The sequence below is a fragment of the Oryctolagus cuniculus genome, chromosome Y (assembly GCF_051225735.1).
Source record: "Oryctolagus cuniculus isolate XC-2025 breed Fujian yellow rabbit chromosome Y, ASM5122573v1, whole genome shotgun sequence".
Classification (NCBI taxonomy): Eukaryota; Metazoa; Chordata; class Mammalia; order Lagomorpha; family Leporidae; genus Oryctolagus; species Oryctolagus cuniculus.
In genome coordinates, this window is record NC_142889.1 from 23973770 (window position 1) to 23995285 (window position 21516).

A 21516-nucleotide genomic window follows, 5' to 3' on the forward strand; every position below is an offset into this window, starting at 1 on the left:
AGAATAAGGAGAAAGGTCAAGGCCCTACAAATCCTGTTCCATTATCACTCAGAAACTCGGGTCACTTGGTATACTGCAGGGAGACAGAACTCTCTTAAGACAGAATAGAGTTTTCACAAATAGCCCAGGTACATACTTGCACTTGAAACATGATGAAGAAGCTATTAAAGTTTCAGTGAGGACTGTGCCAAAATATATTTTACTTAAATCTAAGCCTCTAGATATAACCTCAAGCTTACAGTAAACAAGAGATTAAATGAGTAAATTAAAGGATACCATTAGGAAATACTCAGACAAAACTGAATACAATTTATTCTACAAAGGTATTGATTTTTACATTTTAAACAAATTTTTGAAACAACTGGAAAATTTGAAAAATGTTTAGTAACAATAGCAAATTTTGTAATTATTGGTAGTTGTTTAGGTGTAATAATGACATTGCATTTATTTGGGAGATTGTCCATATTTTTAGACGCATAGTGAAATAGTGAGGAGTGAAATGTCAAGATATCTGCAACTTACCTGCAAATGAATTCAACAAAAATTACATATGCACCTGCACACTCATTGACACACAGCAAAATACTAGAAATTGCTAATTTTACATGTCAGGTACACAGAACATCACTGTATGACTTTTGTTTCTTTCTGTACACTAAAATTTTCATAATAAAATATTTGAAAACCAGATGGGAAACAGTATATATTAAACAAATATTGTTGAGAAAATTGAGTTCTTATAAAAGTATATTCTTACTTGACATCCTAGGAGAAAACAAGAAAAAGTCTCTTTTCTCAAGTTATGACAGAATTTCTTAAGGCTCAGAATATAAGTCATGGGGCCAGCACTGTGGCATAGCAGGTAAATCCATGGCCAGCAGTGCTGGCAACTCCTATGGGCAGTGGTTCAAGTCCTGGCTGCTTCACTTCCAATCCAGCTCTGTGCTATGGCCCTTGAAAGCAGCAGATGATGGCCCAAGTTCTTGGGCCACTGTACCCTCATGAGAGACCTGGAGGAAGCTCCTGTCTCCTGGCTTCAGATCTGCACAGCTCCAGCAATTGAGGCCAATTTAGGAGTGAATCAGAGGATGGAAGACCTCTCTCTCTCTATCTCTCTCTGCCTCTCCTTCTCTCTGTGTGTAACTCTAAATTTCAAATAAGTAAATAAATCTTTTTTTTTTAGAGAATATTAGTCATGAGAAAAAGAACTAAGTAAAAAACTAAGAACTAAGTAAAAAAACTAAGAACTAAGTAAAAACACTAAGTAAAAATACCAAAACAGGTAAAAGGAAAAATCAGGACAACTAGAAAATATAACCTAGACAAATTAATATCTCCAAGAATTAATAAACATCAGTGGAGAAATATAAAAAGTTCATGAGACAGTAGCAGAGAAACTCACCCTCAGAAAACAAGTTCAACATCCCATAAACACATCCCAAGTTATACGATCTTGAAAGTTTCAATTGAAACATGACACTCCATAACACACAGATTGGCAAAGAATAGGAAAAATATGGTAGCAGTTTGAGATGATTGAAATTGCTATATAATTTGGGTGAACTGGCTATTCAAATTTGACAGTTTCACTAATGCAGAAAATTAGCATACCAAATCATTTAGCAATTCCAATTCCAGAAAATTCCATTCATGACAAAAAGCTATTCTTGTTGCACTATTTGTAACTGCAAATATTAGTAACCACCCCAAAGTCAATCAACAAAAATTGAGTATATAATACAGACCTTTTCATACAATAAGATACGACATCGCAGTCAGAACAAAGAATATTGTATTCATAGCAACATGGAAGTTTGCAAAATGCACTTCTAACAATAAAATCAAGCTGAGAAAAGACTAACAAAGTGCCATGGTATTTGTATTAACTGAAAAAATTGAAGAAAGAAATCCAAACTGTATACCAGCACATTAATGCTATACTGTAAAGATAGGGCAGGCAGCTACATAGTGACTCACAAAGAACCCTCCTTGCTGTTGTTTAGCCTCTATAATCCTTTACTATATACACCAAAGTTGCCTTGTGAAGCCAACAGTCTGTCCTTAAGGTGTTGTACTATTCAAATTAATGGTAAAACTAGTATTCAAACAGTACTTTATACTTTGCGTGTCTGTGAGGGTACAAACTGTTGAAATCTTTACTTAGTATATACTAAGTTGATCTTCTGTATATGAAGATAATTGAAAATGAATCTTAATGATGAATGGGTTGGGAAAGGGAGTAGGAGATGGGATGGTTTTTGGGTGGGAGGGTGATTATGGGGGGAAAAACTGCTATAATCCAAAAGTTGTACTTTCAAAATTTATATTTATTAAATAAAAGTTTAAAAAAGTTAAAAAATAAATAAAAGTTAAAAAAAGAAAATATGGTAACAAAACAAAACAAAAAAAAGATTTGGTTATAAAAATATGGTGGCTTCTGTCTTGGGTGCTCAGTAGCACTGCCTCTCAGATGACTTGCTATGGGATTAGCAAGCACACTCTGGTCAGGCAGTGATGCTGATGTCCACATGATGAGTAATGGAGGGTTTCTGCCACCCACCAAGTTAGAGACTAGAAGTGATGTTTGTAGACCAAGGGCCAGAGCCAGCCTTCTCAGCTATTCATCCATCCCTGACCCTCAGGAACTGCACAGGGTGACAAACAGCTATGTTTGGGGGAAGATTGTTACACAGCAATAGATAATTCATACAAGGTACTTATACCCATTTTGTAAAATTAAACAGGCACAGCCACTTGGGAAACCTGGAAGAAGTTCCTGGCTCCCAACTTCAGATTGGCTCAGTTTTGGCCTGTTTGGGGAGTGAACCAGCAGAGGGAAGACCTCTCTGTCTCTAACTCTCTCTGTATCTCTACCTCTCTCTTTAACTCTTAAATTAAACAGGTGCAGTAATTATGAGAACATATGCTCATTTTGGGATGAAGTGTAACTGGGGAAGGGGATGGATGGGCTTGTGTGATATTTTTTCAAAGAGATATTTCTTTGAAAGACAGAGAGAGAGGGAGGGAGGGAGGGAAAGATATATATATATATATATATATATATATATATATATACATATATATATCAGAAGCAGAGAAGGTAAGGGTTGATCTGCTACTCCTATGGGATGCTGTGTTGCAAGCAAAAGTTTAACCTGCTGTGCCAGAATGCCATCCCAGGGTAAGTCTTTAGTTATACTTACCTTTGATTTCCATGGGAAAATATTATTTTTCTTTTTACTTTTTAAAGATTTATTTACATACATGAAAGTGTGTGTGTGTATGAGAGAGAGAGAGAGAGAGAGAGAGAGAGAGAGAGAGAGAGAGAACTTCTATCCAATGGTTTACTCCCCAAATGGCCAGGACTGGACCATGCTGAAGTCAGGATGCAGGAGTTTCTTCTGGATCTCCCGCATGAGTGAAGGGGCCCAAGAACTTGGGCTATACTTTGTGCTTTCCAGGAACATTAGCAGGGAGCTGGATAAGAAGCAGAGCAACTCTGCCTGGAACTGATGCCCATATGGAATGCTGGTGGTGCAGGTGACAGCTTTACCCATTAAGTGTTGTTAAGTTCAGGGCCATTTAACTGACTCTTTCCCTAAAATCAATGCCATTCTTATCTGCTGATACCCAAAGTCTTACAAGTAGGGCCTCCTCCAAAGCTTCATTGCCTAGGAGCCAATGACTGACCACAAAGGTAGCAAGAGGCTAACAAGAAATGACACCCTAGAACATCCCTGATAGAATGGACATGGAGGCTTTCAGCCCAGACATCTTTCCCAACTCCCTCTCCCCAGCAATAACATAGAAGGAAAATGGAATGGTGAGGCTATATAGCAAACCAGGAAAATAGCAGTGAAAGGGAAAAATCATCAAAATTGAAATGCAAACACAGCAAAATCAATCCAAAGCACCTATGTTATCTTAAGTGAGGTCTCTCATGTGGGTGGTAGGTGCCCAACTACTGGGGCCATCTTTACACTGCTTTCCCAATCACAATAGCATGGAACTGCATCAGAAGTGGACCAATCTGGACTCAAAACTGTGCTCATTTCAGATGCTCATCCTGGAGGTAACAGCTTAACCTGCTGTGCCACAATGCTCAGCACACCACAGCACTTTCAGACTTGGACATTTCGATTCAGGACAATGAAATCCCTTTCTTGCTCCCAATGTTTCTGCTCTGCATTCTCATAAAGCAATCTCTGAATATTTTCCTATCAATCCTCTTTTAAATTCTGCCATCCTCATGGAAAAACTTGCTTTTGTTGATTTTGCATTGGTAGGGTATCTTAGTGAAGAGGTGTTACAGAAATGCCCAAGGAGTCCAGTGTAATATTTCTCTCACATTCAAACAAACAGTAGTAGCACCATGGTTGAACATACTTGGAAGAGCTCTTTGATAAGTGCCTACCATACTCCAGGCATTTCATGCCAAAATCTCTCAACAAAACAGCTGTGAAAATAGGGAAGCTCCCAGAGGGCTCAAACCTCCTCCCCTGGCCACTAGCTATGACCTGGCAAAAACAAGACTGAATTTCAATTCCCATGATCCCTAGGTTATATTCTATTAAGTGCTCTTTGGTGTACCATGTTGCCCTGATTTGAAATTTGGGATCACACTGGGAATACATAAGACAGGTCCCTCAGGGGTTCACTGTCTTTAACCACCCATGATTTTCATTTTATCTCAAAGAAAGGGTATAAATAATTATTAGATTGTCCACTTGACTTTTGTCTGCTATGGAAGAAACAAAATGTTTAACAGTGATAGGAGTTCAGAAACCAGCAGAACTCAGATGAAGGCCAAAAAGGAGTAAGTTTTTGGTATACTTTGTTTTAATGTCCATATTTTGATGTACTGTTTATTTTTTGTATTTAAATACCAATTTATTGATATTAATAGATAAACCTAGGCACACTGAAATTCTTAGAGTTTACCTGAGCACTCAGTGATTTATATGTTTTGCAGCCCCAGATTACAAGTAGTTCAGGTTCAACCAAGAGGGCATTAGGGGAACCTTTAATGAGTTCACCGAAGATAAACAAATAAAATGTTTGGTTGAAGTGGAAGGTCCCTAGTTAGAGGTTACTTGGAGGTTTCTGACTGGTAAAGTCTCTAGGCAGAGGTTAGTTGGGGGTTTCTGGTCAGTAAAGTTGAAGTTAATCTGCAGTTCTAATTGGCTAAGCTTTTCATTTTATTATTTACACGGAGATGGATTTTGGTTTGTTTATGCAGCAATTCAAGGACTAGAGACAACACAAAGATTTTTTAGAGGTCTCTCCATTTTTTTTAGCATTGACACATTTTACCTTGTATGTTTTTTTAACTTTTATTTAATAAATATAAATTTTGAAAGTACCACTTTTGGATTATAGTGGCTTGTTTACTTTAATGTAATTATATTAATGAAGTCTTTTTTCTCAGATTAAAAAGGACTGCAAACTATACTGCTGTTTAAAATACAAAAAAAAAAATAAGTGCATATTCAGATTCAGGTCCTCTGGGGGAAAATAAAGGTAATATTTTCTTATTAATATCACATTATAAGATTTCAAACTTAATAGATAATAGTGAAGAAAAAAAAGCCCTCCCTTCAAAGTCTTTAAGATACATAGAGTGATCATTAGAGACCACTGGAATATACAGTGTGGCTCTTCACATGTGATCCAGTGTTACCGGAGTATTCTGAGTACTCACCAGAGTCATGTGGGCCATGCCTTGCAACACAGCATCAAACACCTTCTGATGCCCCTGTCCATGATAGACTTGTATGACTTGTGCTAGAATGGGTGATATATAAGGGGAGCTTGTCATGAGTAACATGGAACTACATGTCCACTCATGGTTCCCGCCTGTCATCACTGAATATCTTCTGTGGATTTGGTTAGAATGTGTGATGTATGAGGTGGTAAGGCAGTGAGTGACCAGGGAACTGCACATTTACACAGAGCTACTGTGTGTCATCACTCCATATCTGGTATTTACAGACCCATGTTCCCCTTTATGACTAAAAGACCTTTTTATCCTCAGAACATGGAACATGACATCTGCGAACCCAAAACTCCCACTTCCCAGATAAGGAAAAGGAGTCCCAGGAAAGGGAAGTTACATCACCTGAAATTACAGCCATCTCAAGGCTGTCCTTGTTCAAAGTTTCCCAAATTCTTTCATCAAGAAATCTTTCCCAGGACAGAAGGAAGACACTTCAGTATCAAGAATTAAAATGAAATATTGACATTGCTGATGCAAATTGTATACTCCTCATTATCTCACTAGTGAAAACAAGGGAGGCTATTTTTATAAACGTCACACATTCTCCACAATAAGTAATTAGTTGAGGCAGATACATGTGGCATTGCCAGCCCTGTCCATGCCTGTCACCCTCTTCATCTGGAAAAGAAAGGAGAAAGGAGGTGAGTAGGCCTTCTGCAGACATGCCACATCTACCACCAGAGACAGAGCTCCCAGAAGGCCTGGAGTCCTGTGCAACTGGGTCCGGCTTCTCAGGCAAATCCATGAGTCATATGATCAAAAATACCAATCCGCTCAGTTTTAAGAAAGTGAAATTGACCAAGTTATTAATATTCTTTTCATATGTAAAATTATTTGCAGTTTAAAACACATAGATTTAAATTAAAACTTAGTCTGTTGATAAAAGTATTATTTGTAAAAATAGTATTTAATAAAATGGAGAGGGAGAGAGTGAGAGAGAGAGAGAGATGGTTTCCATCTGCTGGTTCACTCCCCAAATGAGTGTGACAGCAGCCCTGCAAGTTTACTTTAAGTAAAATGACCCTTTTGTGAAATCAGCAGTCAATATTGATTTGTCTGAGAATGTGCTGTATGCCTTCTTTTCCTTCCTCCCTACTCTTTTTGGAGAAGGCCTGCTTAGCTGTCAGCAGAGATGTGGAGAGAGGCTTAGAACCAGCTCACTGAGCTTTTTCACTTCCACTATTAATGCTGATAAACCTCTGTCTGGTAGGCTTCAGCCATCAATTCCTGTTGAGCTACAGAAACCTGCTTTCTGGGCAGTCAGCATTTATTCTCTCTTCCTGTATGCACAAAACTTGGAAGGGCATCCACCAGTCTTGTGATCCACATTGGCATTGGGAGGCACCCTTGAAGAATGGAAGGCAGCTTTTCTGTTTTCTTTTGCCTGATACTCTTGTTAGCTTGCTCTGACATGCACAGAAGATGGTGCTAAGGTTACAAAGCAAGATTCCTGCTGACCTCCAGGGTTTCCACGATCGGGGGATTAGACACAGTTGGCAAGGGAGGCTGCAGACTTCATTATGAAGACTTCTCTTGGAGCTGAGTCACAAGGTACTGGGTTTTCCAAATCAGTGCCATCAACCGACTGAGATTGTACTCCACAAGTCAGCACCTTTACACAGAAACTGGTGAGACCTAAATTCACATCTAGGATTCTGTGCTGGGGTCATGAAGAAGTAAAACAGGACTGTCTCTTCCCACTCTGCCCAACACAAGAAGTACCAGAAATGGCCCCGTGCCCTCACTTACTGCATACACTGAGGAACACTGTATCGCAGGATGGCACTAGCACAGGCAGACGTGGTGACCTGTATGCCATCCCAAATTGCAGTTAACACCATAGGCAGCTTCTGGGTGCCTGGGAGGGTTATTTAACTGCACATGGGAAAGCAGCAAGTGCACCAGTAGGAGGCTCCATGGAACCCAACCCAGGTATGAGGGCTCTGAGGCACACGGGCATTCACTTGTTGCAGGGCATCAAGCACATCAAGGTCTTCTCATCACTTGCTCTCGGGCCTCAGACTGTGTGGCCAGCAGCCTATGGAAGTGACTATGCTGAAATTGGGACTTCAAAGTTCATGGGAAATGCACAATATCTTTTAATTCAATCTTCTTATGAACTTTTTAACTAAAATATTAACATCATTGACATCAGCAGTATTGCTAAGCATTTTCTTTGATTTTTATTGATCCTCATTTTCTTCTTGCCATCTTTTAATGCTTTAAAAATTTACAATATGAAACAGTAAGAAACAGAATTCTAAACTGGTGTAGGTGAGGGTTAATGTATTATTTATCTTATAATAAATTGAATGTGAACAGTGCTGATATTTCTTTTGCTTTCCTTTTAAGCAGAATTGAATTTCACAATGAAGATACTATTTGCAATGTTTGCATTTCCAGCAGACAACAATATAGAGTGCAAAATTAGGCACTATGACTTTGTTGGTAAACAGTGCTCAGTATCTAGGACAGAATGGATGACCAACATCTTTAACTTCCCATTGATGAAATTTCTGATTTAAAAAATTCAAAATTTACCAACCGCAGATGTGAAGCTTTATACTATTTTTTTTGACAGGCAGAGTGGACAGTGAGAGAGAGAGACAGAGAGACAGAGAGAAAGGTTTTCCTTTGCTGTTCGTTCACCCTCCAATGGCCGCCGTGGCCGGTGCGCTGTAGCTGGCGCATTGCGCTGATCTGATGGCAGGAGCCAGGTACTTATCCTGGTCTCCCATGGGGTGCAGGGCCCAAGCACTTGGGCCATCTTCTACTGCACTTCCTGGCCACAGCAGAGAGCTGGCCTGGAAGAGGGGCAACCGGGACAGAATCTGGTGCCCCGGCCGGGACTAGAACCCGGTGTGCCGGCGCCGTAAGGTGGAGGATTAGCCTAGTGAGCCGTGGCGCCGGCCCGCTTTATACTATTTTTAGTCATAATGTGCATGCTTAAAATAAGCAAATATCATTCTGAATAATGGGATGGTAAAAAAAGAGCACGGGGGTCAAAGATTTCTTAACATACATACACAAGGGAGCTTCAAGAAGGTTTATTAAAAGTAGAATTGTTTATTTTTTCAAAACTATTTAAATTCATACATAGTTTTTATTTTTTTCTTTTAGTTTTCTTTAATACCAATCTCTGACATTATAAAACTTCATTTTTGCTTTTTGTCTTTCGAAAATTTCTAAATATAAATTGAGTTAAAAGAATGTTCCAAAATCTGATATTTCATTAAAAGGCATTAAAATATTTCTTAGGCATGAACAGATCCACTAGTCTTTTAGTTGTGGTTGTTTGGGGTTAACTGATGAAAAGAAACCAGGTAGGAAATGGCTAACAAACTGAGACTATCCTCACATGCCAAAATGCCACTATTTTTATCTCATTTGTGTCTTGGTTGGTCTGGAGGACCCTGTGCTGCTGGGTGGGCATGAGGTGTGCACTACAGGCAGGATCCTGGGACCGAGTTGCTGTACTCTGCAGTCTCCATCTTGAGGATATAGGATATTATGCTATCAAAGCATTGCAAATGGGATCAGTAAAAAAAATATTCTTCTGTTATGTTGGATCCCATGAACCTGAATGCTGGCAGGCAGACAAGAATCTGGGCCAATTGGTAGGTGTGTTCCAAGTAGGTTTTCTGAATATAACCCTGCGACTCCATCTGTGCCTTTTCCTGAAATTTTTTGGCTTGTTCAGTCAAACGTGGATGCTCGGGACTAAAGAGAACTATAACTTTAAGGTATGTATACTCATAGCTGCCTATATCCAGCTTTGCCATGCGGTTACAGAACTCCTACAGCTTCCAGATGTGCTCCATGACCTGTTTTATCTAGTAGATGGAGAGTGTGTCTTCCTGGATGCTGTTATGCAGGTGGTTTATAATGGCAGCCAGAATGGTGGAGAGTGTTGGGAAGCAAGACATCAACAGCACTGACAACTTGGAGGCTCTTGTCTAACATGGCCAAAAGACCCTTGAGGAAGGGAAGAGGGGGCTGCACACAATGAACTCTGTCCTAGTTTCACAGAACACTGCATGGAGCAATAGGGAATTTGGCTGTATGAGAAGTGCACAACATCCTCCTTTCTCAATATTGTGGGTGATTTCATGTCTGTTTCCTCTCTGATGACCTAAGTCCTTCCTGTAGTTATAGTTTTGTGGAAAACAAAGCCTCCCTGTCAAACCTCTCATACCAGACTCCATATTTCTTGTTTGAAAAAAAAAAAATTGGCTGATCTAGAGAAGATAGTCCCAGAGTCTTCACTCAGTGCCTTCAATCATTTTTCTACAGTATTTCAGACTCACTGGGTTGCTGCTTGAGAAAATAAGCAGCATAAGTTGTGCTCAATGTGGGGCTGGCACAGTTTGCATTTGCTATCTTTTCATCATCTGTAATGCACTGCCAACCCCTGCTGCTCACTGAAGCTGTAGTCCTTGCCTTAGTCTTTCCTGCTTCTGATTGGGACAGAGAACTCATCCTGGCACATAGCACTTTCAGAGAGGAGAGAAATTCACCATGGCAGTTCAGGTAAATAGGGGTAATTGGTCCCATAAATACAGGTAGTCATGGGAAATTCAGCCACTGTGGAAAGAAGGCATTTCATAGCTATGAGAAAACGTATGCTAAAGACAAGAGGATTAAAGTGTTCACATAGTTTCAATGCCTTTCGGAAATTACTATTGTATATAATCCTTGGTTTCCTGAGGAAGGAACAATTGACCTTGAATCTTGGAAATGGACAGGAGATAATGGACATAGGGAACATAAAAAGGATAAAGTTATTCCTATTTCCTATTTTTCCTTATGGTCAGCAATATGCCAAGGTCTCAGTCCTGATGAGCACAGGATTCCAGGTAAGCCTGAAATACCTATTGCTTCTGCCCCACCTCCTGATGCAGATTCCTTGTTCCCCAGATTTGCATTACAGGGTAAATTAGAGAAAAGCTCTGACCCAGAATCCATTCTGCCCTTGTTTAAAGCAATGTGCTAAAATGAAAAGTTGGAAGATGAAAAAACTCTGTCTCCATATATTTTCTCTGTGACTTTTACAGCTAGTAATCCTAATAAGAGCATCATCCCATAGACATGCAAACATTATGGTGGTTCTGAAAATCAGTACAGGAAAATGGCATGCATGGATCATTTACAATGACAATGCTGGAAAATATTACCAGACAAATTTGTGTACCATAGGACTATAAACAATTGGCCCAAGCAGTTCTAAACTCAGGACAGTGGCTTCATTTTAAGGCAAAGTACTCCATGATGAGTGTGATGATTAAGCAGAGAGAAATCAGAATGGAAATATGCCTCTTACTGTTGATATGTTTCATGGTGAGGGACAATACACAGACACCCGAGAGCAAATGCATGGACCCCCTCAATATTTTGATCAAGTGTTGTTGTACACACTTAGAACAGGGAGAGCCACCCCAGATCATAGTATGGGAGAACAAAAGCTTACACACTTAAACAGAACACTGAGCTGTGAGCTGATTTTCTAGCCAGACTAAAAAGAGTGGTAGAGGGCAAGTTCCATCATATGGGTGTGGCTGATGTGCTTATCCATCAGCTAGTGTTTGAAGGGTCAAATCAAGAATTCAAAGATGCAATAGCTCCAGTTAAACATGGAAACCTGGGTTCTTGGGTCTTAGCCACAGAAGATATAGGTGTACAACCTCAGCCAATACACTGCAGTTACTATGGCTACAGCTTTGACTGAAGCTTTAAGGGATAAGCAAAAAGTGATCCATGTTAAAATTCTTTGAAATTTTGCCTCATAAAAAGGGATTACAAGGAACATCCAAAAATGCCAAGAAATTTCTGTCCCAAGTGCAAAAAGGTATATCATTGGGAAAAAAAAAATCAAGAGAAAATTTATTAGGGATTGTAAGCCTTTAAATGGCCATGGGGGCAGCCCTCAGCCCTGTCTCCAAGATGGTCAGAAGCCAACAGCTCCTCAAGTGTATTGGTGATAAAGCCTTGGGCTCACTGGACTCAACTCTTGAGAACAGATAATAAGCCTTTATGAGATTAACTGTGAATGACATGGTTTTCAATGGATTGCTTGATAGGGGGCAGACTACTGTGTGATGCTAAGTGAGGAGTGGCCTCATCACTGGCCTTTAAAGCCTGAACCAATATTACATGGAGTGGGGGTGTGACACACTCTCCAGACAGGCGGCTCAACCCTTGAGTTGGGTCGACTGATGGAAATTAAGGATTTTTTTCAACCACTCATTTCAAAGAGACTTAGTACAAATTTGTGAGGAAGAGGTGTACTAGCAAGTCAGGGAGCTTGGTTCACTATGGATTATCAGGTATTGTATGATGATACTACGGATCACCAGAGAAATGGTTGCACTAGTTCATCAGTTCATATTTACCCCCAATTCTAAGGACCACCACCAAACATATAGCTTCTTCCTTTACAGTGGACTTCAGATACCACCACATGGGATGAGCAGTGGCCCCTGAATGAGAACTAAAGGCTTTTCAACATTTGGTTGAGGAACCAATTAAATTGGAACCTCAGAGCTCTTAATGAAGTCATGAATAAGATGGGCACTTGAAGCCTGCACTCCTAGCTCCTCCTGCTATCCCTGCTCATTACCATATCATTATTTTGGAACTAAAAGATTGCTTTTGCTCTATTCCTCCCCATCCTAAAGACAAAGAGTGATTCACCTTTCCAGTGTAACAGTTAAATAATAGTATCCCTACACCCTGATATCAGTGGATAGTCCTCCCCATGGGAATGAAAAATAGTCTTAATATATGCCAGTATTATGTTAATAAGGCTACACAACCTTTCCTTTGCCTATATCCCACAGTTTTCATTATATGGATGATATATTGGTAGGACATCCAGATGAGGATTATTTAGACAAAGTGTTTTGTGACCTTCAGGGCATGCTGTATAAACAGACTGTACATAGCACCAGAAAAAGTATAAAAAGTAGAAACCTTTACAATATTTGGGAACAATAATTACTGACACAGCTATAAGATCTATAAAACCTCATTTGGAGTTAAAGAAAACTTTAAAGTTAAATGAGCTAGAAAAGCCCTAGGACATATTAATTGGTGTAGACCATATTTTTCCATTACTACTGCTCAAACGAGTCCTTTATTTCAATTATTGGAGGGGATTCCACTTTAATTCAATAGGAATGGCTACTCTTCATGCTCAGGAAGTACTTCAATTGATAAAGTTTTGGATAAAATGGAACTACATAGATAAAATCCAAGAAAAGGAAATACAATTACTTATAGTCCCTACCAAAAAAACAACCTTTGCGAAAAATAAGCCAAAATTCAGAAGCAGGCATAGAGTATACCCATCTCTCTCATGTACTTCCTAACTTCATCACACCTTATTTAACTATGACTATGACTCTTAATAAGGAAGGCAGAAAAGTGTCAAGCTATTGCTGGGGTAGAGTATCATACCCTCATACTACATTTAAATAAACAAGAAGTAGAATATCTACATGAAAATGATCCCATAGGGCAAGCTACTCTACAACATTTTCTGGGAAAAATAAACTCCCACTACCCATCTAGGAAGCTGCTCACTCACCTTACTTGTAAGACCCATGTTATGCCTCAAATGCTGAGTAGACATGCTGTTCCCCAGGCTGATACCCTATGTACAAATGGTAGTTCTACAGAGACAGCCACAATGACTTGTTATAAATCAAATCAAAAACTTTCTGTCCACAAGACTTGGCATAATATTCAGGGATCAGCACAAATTTTGGAATTAGTGGGTATTCACAATGACTTACAAATGACTTCCCAAGAGGTCAATGTCCTTACTGACCCTTTACAATCCTTATAAACTTTCTATATTAAACCAAAGAATACACCATTTGCAACTATTTTTTTACCTCTCTACAAAAATTTTTTATCACATAATAAGCCTTTTTACATCTTCCATATCAGAGTCCACTCTGGAATTCCTGGACAGCTAGCTGAATAAATGAGGCTACAGACAAACTTACTAGGATAAATATCCAATATTTAGAACAAGAAAAACTCAATCATCTGTTGCTACATCAAGATCCAACTATGCTAAATCAACAGTTTCTACAATTTACTACTCAGCAATCAAAATGTATTGTCTTGTCTTGCAACCAATACTCTCCATTCTAGCCATTAGGTCTATAAATGTCTGCCAACCCTAGAATTTAAAAAATGCTGTATGGCAAATGGATGCTACACATTTTCTGGAATTTGGAAAATTAAAATATGTCCATATAACTATAGATACTTATTCTAATGCCTTAATGGCCTCCACTTTGACAGGAGAAACAGCCACACACATGCAATAAGTTGTTGTATTAAATATTTCTTATTTTTAGGCATTAATTTTCAGATTAAAACAGACAATGGCCCAGTATATTCAGGTCAATGGTTTCAGGACTTCTGTAGGCAGTGAAAAATTCAACATGTCAGTATAATTATAGCAGTATAATTCAAGCTATCATGGAGCACCATCATCAGAGATTAAAGGCACACATATAAAAAAATCACAAGGGGGGAGCCCACTCTCAACATGCATTATTATCAAAAGCCTTACTATTTTTTTTACCTTAAATAACAAACAAGAAGCTCCTATTATGACTCATTGGACCCCATTAGCCTCTTGAACTCCGTTACCTCAGGTACAGTGGAAGGATCTCTAAACTAATCAATGGTGTGGTCCTAGCCCATTACTAACCTGTGGCAGAGGATATGCTTTTGTCTTTCCAAAAAATGAACCCAGATCACAATGGATCCCTCTCCTACACATCCAATCACACCATACAACAGGGGATAAAGAGGCTACACATCCCCAAAACACTGAGGGAGATCAAAAGTGGGCCAGGACATGGAGAGTGCTGAAAGCACTTGTGGAACAAGCCAATAACTTAGGAAGAAGACAGGACATTTGCAAGCCTGAAAATTTATTAATATTTTAGCGACACTTACGGTTAGCAATGTAAATGTTCAAGGAGTACATCGAGCTTCTGTTCCTTACCCACCTGGTATGCATGTGCTAGAATGGTATCAGGCAGCTCCATATTGGTGTGTAAATGATACAAAGTTATATCCAGGATCTGCATAATGGGATCATGACCCTAAAATAGAACATAAATCTCCTAAGGGAAGTGACAGAGGGACTTGTTAATTATGTTTAATTGGATTGTGACAAAAATTGGAGAGATATATATGTGTCACTACACCACAATGGAATAGCTCAATGTATAATCTGTCCATGATTAATCAGTACATCTCTGAATGGTGGAGTGTTCAAAATATGCAAGGGATTGTAAATTTGACAAAATGTAATTATGAATTGGCTAAAATTCATGTGGATGCTATCAATGAATCAGTGTTCACAAACCTGATTATAATTTTACTAAAGGCTTACATCAGATAAGTCTGGGGACTCTTACTTTATAGGGTGCTACCATAAATGTTCTTTGTATATTTCTTAAAATAATTTGGTGACTACTCTCTAATATTCATAAATCCCTGATGTTCACTGTGTATTATTTACAAAATAAAAACAGTGGAGAAAATGTTAGGGAACAAGACAGCCACAGTATTGACAGGTTTGAGGCTCTGTGTCTGCACATGGCCAACAGACCCTTAAGGAAGTGAAGAGGGCAGTCCTGCCCAAGTGCCTAAAAGGCTTGGACTGAACTGGCCCAGTGCATGGAGAGGAAGAACAGGAAGGACACAGACTTGCAGATGTACTGCACATTGAGGTGCTTCGGCATCAGGCTGGGCATTGTCAGCTTAAACATGAAGTATGTGTCTGAAAGGAGAGGGCCTTCAACCTCAATGACAGGTGCTTACTGGTCTCGTCTGGTGACGTGGATGCTCCCTCCTCCACTGGCATCCATCTGTTTGATCAGGCTTGGTGGCCAGGAGCTGTCTGTGGTATTAAGTGCTTTAGCTAAGGTATCAAATGCCCTGCAATCTCACTTGCAGACTGGCCCTCTAGCTAGATTTCTGAAGTGTAACCATTGTTCAAGGATTCACTTAGGTTGACAAGGAGGTCACTACGTTTGCCAGTGTGCCTAAGCTCCCTGGCTTGTTTCTGCCTTGGAGTAAAGAGAATTGTGCCATCCTGGGCTGCTAGACATTCACAAGCATCCCTGCTTCTTCTATGTCTTGTGGATATCAGAGGACTTCTCAGGTCCTTCTGGATATAGATTTTCTCAGGTGAAGCAGCACAATTGCTCAGTTTCTCCCACTGCTATCAAAGGACATCTGTTTACTCTGTACAGATTCTATTTTAATGCTCATAGCCAAGCATTTTTTCAGCTGGCAAAACTGACAGTGATTGTAGTGATGTTTGCTGATGATGAAGTCTTGGTTGCTCTAGAAATTTTTTTTTTGCATGGTCCTTTTAAAGAAACCTTTGCAACCTTCACAACTGACAGCCACATAGTGATGGCCAGAGGCTTTGTCACCACAGACTGTACAGTACTCCACCACCTGGAGCTGCTGTAGGTCCATCCTGCCCAGAAATTGCTCCACAGAAGCAGAACCCATGACGACCTGGATCCTGCCAGGAACCAGGTTGGTGTAATGATCTGAAAGCACAGGGAGAGGCTGGCCATCCCTTAGAGATTCTGGTAGAGAGGTCTTTGTAGGTGGTAATTCAACCACTTGTGGGCCCCCATTCTGTAATGAACCAGCCCCTCCATATTTGTAGCCAAGGTGAAGCAAGATCCTTCGAGAACCTCAGGATTTGGCACCAAAGTGGCCTGGAAGCAGGTCTCATGTTGGCGGCGGGCAACCCCCAAAGAGGAGGGCAGGGCACAGTGAGACTGGGCCCCCTGAGTAGGTAGATGGCAAGAGCCTGGGGGTGCCACAGGGGTTGTGGGGAAGGAAGAAACTGTTATTGTTTTTGTCAGTGAAAGGTCAGAGTTCTTGACCCCATTGCTGTAGCCACTGCAGCCTGGGCACTGGGAGGAGGAGCATGAATGTTCTTCCTTTTCTCTGTGACAACCATGACATGCAGTTTTTCTAAAATACATATTTTCCATGATTTCTAATCATATCATCTCAGATTCATTATGCAGATATAGTATGACTTTTTTCCCAATATTAAAACATTCTTTGTGTAGCATGGTAACCTGAATTCATGAGTTAATGGTATTTATTTTTATTAGGCAATGAAGTCCTATCCCATTTAATGAGCAATGCTTACTTCAACTTTCCCACATAACAGGAATGTTCTGGGAAGAAACCAAGTCAACATTCCTATTAACATTTCACTGATTTTTTTTAGATATACTTATTTAGCTGAAGGTCAGAGTTACAGGGAGAGATACAGAAAGACCCTGGAAGTGTGGGTTCACTCCTTGCAATGTCCAAGGTGGGTCAGGCCAAAACCAGGAGCTTCATCCATGTCTCCCACATGGGTGGTGGTGACCCACACACTCAGGCCATTTTCTGCTGCTTTTCCAGGCCATTACCATGGAGATGAGTCAGAAACAAAGCCACCAGAACATAAACTGGCACCTATATGGGGGGCAGGAATTGCTGGTTGTAGCTTTACCCACTATGGCAAAATGAAGGCCCCTATTTCACTGAATTGCAGGAGACAATGGCCAGCTGTACCCAATGCCACCTCAGCTTACTTTTTAGTCTGGGTTCTCTTAGATTATCCTGGAATATTTCATTTTATCTGCAAAATATCCTTCAAAAGGAAGAAAGTTTTAAAGCTAAATCTTTATAGGTTCCAGGTAAACATGCTTGAGTGGAAGGCAGTGTGTTTGTGCACTATGTGTATCACATATTGTGTTGCTGCAGGGGTGTTTGCTATATAAAGTCCAGGACACCCTAATATTGTGTGGAACATAATTATACTAATATGTATGTTTTTTAACTGAAATTCAAATTCAACTAAATGTTCCATCTTTCTAACTCTGACTGCCTTACTCAAAAGACGCATAAAAGCTTCTCAAATTAACTAATAAAATGACAAACTGCTATCTATGTTGTATCATTGTGGTTATTTCCTTCTTGCTACCAAGTGTGTGAGGTTGCTTGGCTATCATATAAATTTCCACTCTCAACAACCATTTAACCAACTTCCCAGGTTATTACACTGATTCTTTTCTAGTCCTATCTTTAGGCTTCACAAAATGCCTCTCATAATTCTAAGTTGACTTCTACATTATTTTTAATAGAAAACTTTTATTTAATAAATATAAATTTCAAAAGTACAACTTTTGGATTATAGCAGTTCTTTCCCCCATAATCACCCTCCCACCTGCAAACCATCCCATTTCCACTTCCTCTCTCATCTAATTCTTCATTAAGATTCATCTTTAATTATCTTTATATACAGAAGATCAACTCTATACCAAGTGAAGATTTCAGCAGTTTGCACCCACACAGACACACAAAGTATAAATTACTGTTTGAAGACTAGTTTTACTATTAATTCTCATAGAAAAACACATTAAGGACAGGGTTTCTACATGGGGTGCAAGTGCAGAGTGCCTCCTGTTGTTGATTTAAGAGTGTCAATTGTTAAATCAACTCCTACATTACTGTAGTAACATTCTACTGCACAGAAAAACTTCCTTTGTCAGCTGAGGCTATTAGTAATGCTCAAGCTATGATTCCTAATCAAAGCAGAGGAAGGCAGGAACACTGCTTCCATAACAATGACTACAACTCGACCTTTTTTCAAATAGCCACAGCTCAAGCACCATGACTCTAAGAATAGGATGCCTTGTGTGAGGGAAGATTAGACTGTTTGTGCTCTTTGACCTAGTAATTTCATTTCAGGAATTTATGCTAAGGAAACAAACAAACAAAAAAACACAAAAACATACGCAGATGATGTTCCTTACAGGTTTACTTGTAATAGCAATAAATCAACAAATAAATAGAAACAAAAATGGAGGCCAACATTCAAATCTCCATCAGCATAGGATTAGGTATGTCCCAGATGGTGCACCAAACAAGATTAGTTTCCTAATGGGACCTTACCCTACTGTCCAGTCTCAACAAACTATGTGATCTCAAAAAAACACCAAAGACAAAAAAGCTCTCCATGCTTCAAATCCACCAATAGAATCTCATTTTATTTTTATTAATTATTTATTCATTTGAAAAAGCAAAAATTGCATTTTAATTAAAAACAAAAATATATTCATTATATATTAATTAATTATGAACAATGGGTATTTCAAAAGTTTGAGGGAAATAGAATTTAAGCTAAATTTATTTTAGTGGAAGAAATTTTGAAATCTATGTATATATGTGCTCTTTAAAAAGTAATAGGACATGTTTATTATAAAAATCTATACATAGATTCAAGTCTTTTTCAACAAAAATAATCTCTTAATTCCATTTTGCATGAACTATTTGAAACATCATTGTCTGCATTGTTCTGAAAGATGTACACATTGTAGAATGACCAAACAGTGAATTAACACATATATCATCTTGCACATTTTTAAGAGGTAGTAGTCCTTAAATCTATTTTTTCAACAACTTTAGAGAATACAATACATTTTTATTAACCATAGTCACCATGTTTCACATTTTATTTATGTCCCAGCTCAATCATCTTCTATCTTTTGATTATACACGCACATTTTTCTTCTGTTAATTAAGATCTTCAACTTTGTCTATTGAACTTAAATGTTCTTTTCCTAGTTTCCTTAAAGTTACCCTATTATTATGCTTTAATATTAAATATTACCAATTAGTTATGTCTTTCAAACTACTAAAGCTAAACTAACATTTAACCCTGTACTAGGACCTGTCACATTACAACATTTTATTTTTTTCTCCAGAGCTCTTTAAAACATGAACTATTTTTACACAAAGTTTTATTTTGTACTACCTTCTTGAAATATGCTCTATGAGGTCAGAGTTTTTGACATTCAGCCCACTCCAGAATGTAGAATGAATTATAGAAAATTCAGATATATGAACTTCATTTTCAACACAAGTTAGCAATTAACAAGCAGCCCCATAAACTAAAAAACAAACTAAAACAAACAAAATAATCCAGAAAACTGAAAATCAGAGCAATTATATTTGTTATGAAAGAGTGCTTTATAGGCTGATAATGCAGAATTAGTCAGTAGTAAATACGGAAGTGTCTACCTTTGAAGGTCCGGGAAAGTTTACTTGCTTCTCTAAAAGAAAACAGGAGAGACATGGCTCAATGAGGATGTGATACATTTTGAGGGGCTACAGTCCTTTTGTAGACATGGAAAGGGTAGTTGATGGACTGTGACTACCTGAGCATATAAGTGTAAAGAATGGGTCTCTGATGGTTGAGGCACTAATTCACCAATCAGAATAGATGGACTTCAGGAACAAAAATGGAGACATGCATAGCCTGTGATGGTTGCAGGCACATGTGGGTGGAGACACTGGGAGTCAGACAGGGCATGCACATATAGGGTTTGTAGACATGAAATGTAATAAAGTGGATACAAATAAACAATTGCTTGGAGATAATTTATAGTCTTAGATGATTATGTCAGAATAAAACACTGAAAAGCAATCATTATAGCTTCCTTGTCAAGAATTTAAAAGAAAATTAGAAGAATATTGAATGAAGAAAGAAAAAGTAAAAGTAGACATCTATCAAATACCATTAAAAATAACACACATAAAAAAGGATCCAATGATTTTTAAAGAAAAATGTTAATAAAGTTAATAAACCATTAATAAAGGGAATTAGGGAGACATAGGGAAAAGTAACACAAATAACCAATTTCAGTAATTATACAGAATCATCCTTTCGTAGAGGTTATAGCCCTGGCCTGAAACACTGGCATCCCATATGGGTGGCAGTTGGAGTCCTGGCTGCTCCTCTTCCCATTGATCTCTCTGCTATGGCCTGGGAAAGCAGTAGAAAATGGGAAATGACCCAAGTTCTTTGACCACTGCACCTGCACAGGAGACCCAGAAGAAGCTCCTGGCTCCTGGCTTCAGATCCGCACAGCTCTGGCCATTGTGGCCATCTGGAGAGTGAACCAGCAGATGGAAGACCTCTCTCTCTCTCTCTCTCTCTCTCTCTCTCTCTCTCTCTCTTTCTCTCTTTCCCTCCCTCTCACTCTCTCTCTCTCTACTTCTCTCTTTAACTTTATATTTCAAATAAATAAATCTCTAAAAAAATACACCATGTTTTGAAAATTGAATTTCAAAAACACAAGTGTAACATAAAACAATATAGGGTGATTACTGACACCATAAATAAGAGTGTCAAATTGTTAAGTCAACAACAGGAGTCACTGTGCACTTACTCCTCATGTAGGATCTCTGTCCTTAATGTGCTGTACATTGTGATTTAATGCTATAACTAATACTCAAACAGTATTTTTCACTTTGTGTTTCTGTGTGGGTGCAAACTGTTGAAAGCTTTACTTAATACATGCTAAATTGATCTTCTGTATATAAAGAGAATTGAAAATGAATCTTGATGTGAATGGAAGGGGAGAGGGAGCAAGAGAGAGGAGGGTTGTGGGTGGGAGGGAAGTTATGGGCGGGGGGAGGTCATTGTAATCCATAAGCTGTACTTTGGAAATTTATATTCATTAAATAAAAGTTAAAAAAACCATAAAACAGGAAAGCTCCTAAGTAAGTTGAATCACATTTTGAAAATCTCAAACAACCAACCAAGAAAAAAGTCACACAGTAAAAATTTCAGGTCCAGATTTACAGAATGCTCCAGAGTTTTAAGGTAGAAAAAAACA

The 21516-nt window shown here is 38.8% G+C and overlaps 1 long non-coding RNA gene and 2 pseudogenes across 1 annotated transcript in view; all 3 read right to left on the reverse strand.

The window, feature by feature from the left end:
* The window catches only part of LOC127488437 (uncharacterized), a 115623-nt gene that overhangs the window by 92945 nt on the left and 1162 nt on the right, over positions 1-21516 (reverse strand). The window lies entirely within an intron of this gene.
* Positions 9220-9702, reverse strand: LOC149119383 (nuclear receptor subfamily 2 group C member 2 pseudogene; annotated as a pseudogene).
* LOC149119384 (nuclear receptor subfamily 2 group C member 2 pseudogene) lies at positions 15319-19970 on the reverse strand (annotated as a pseudogene).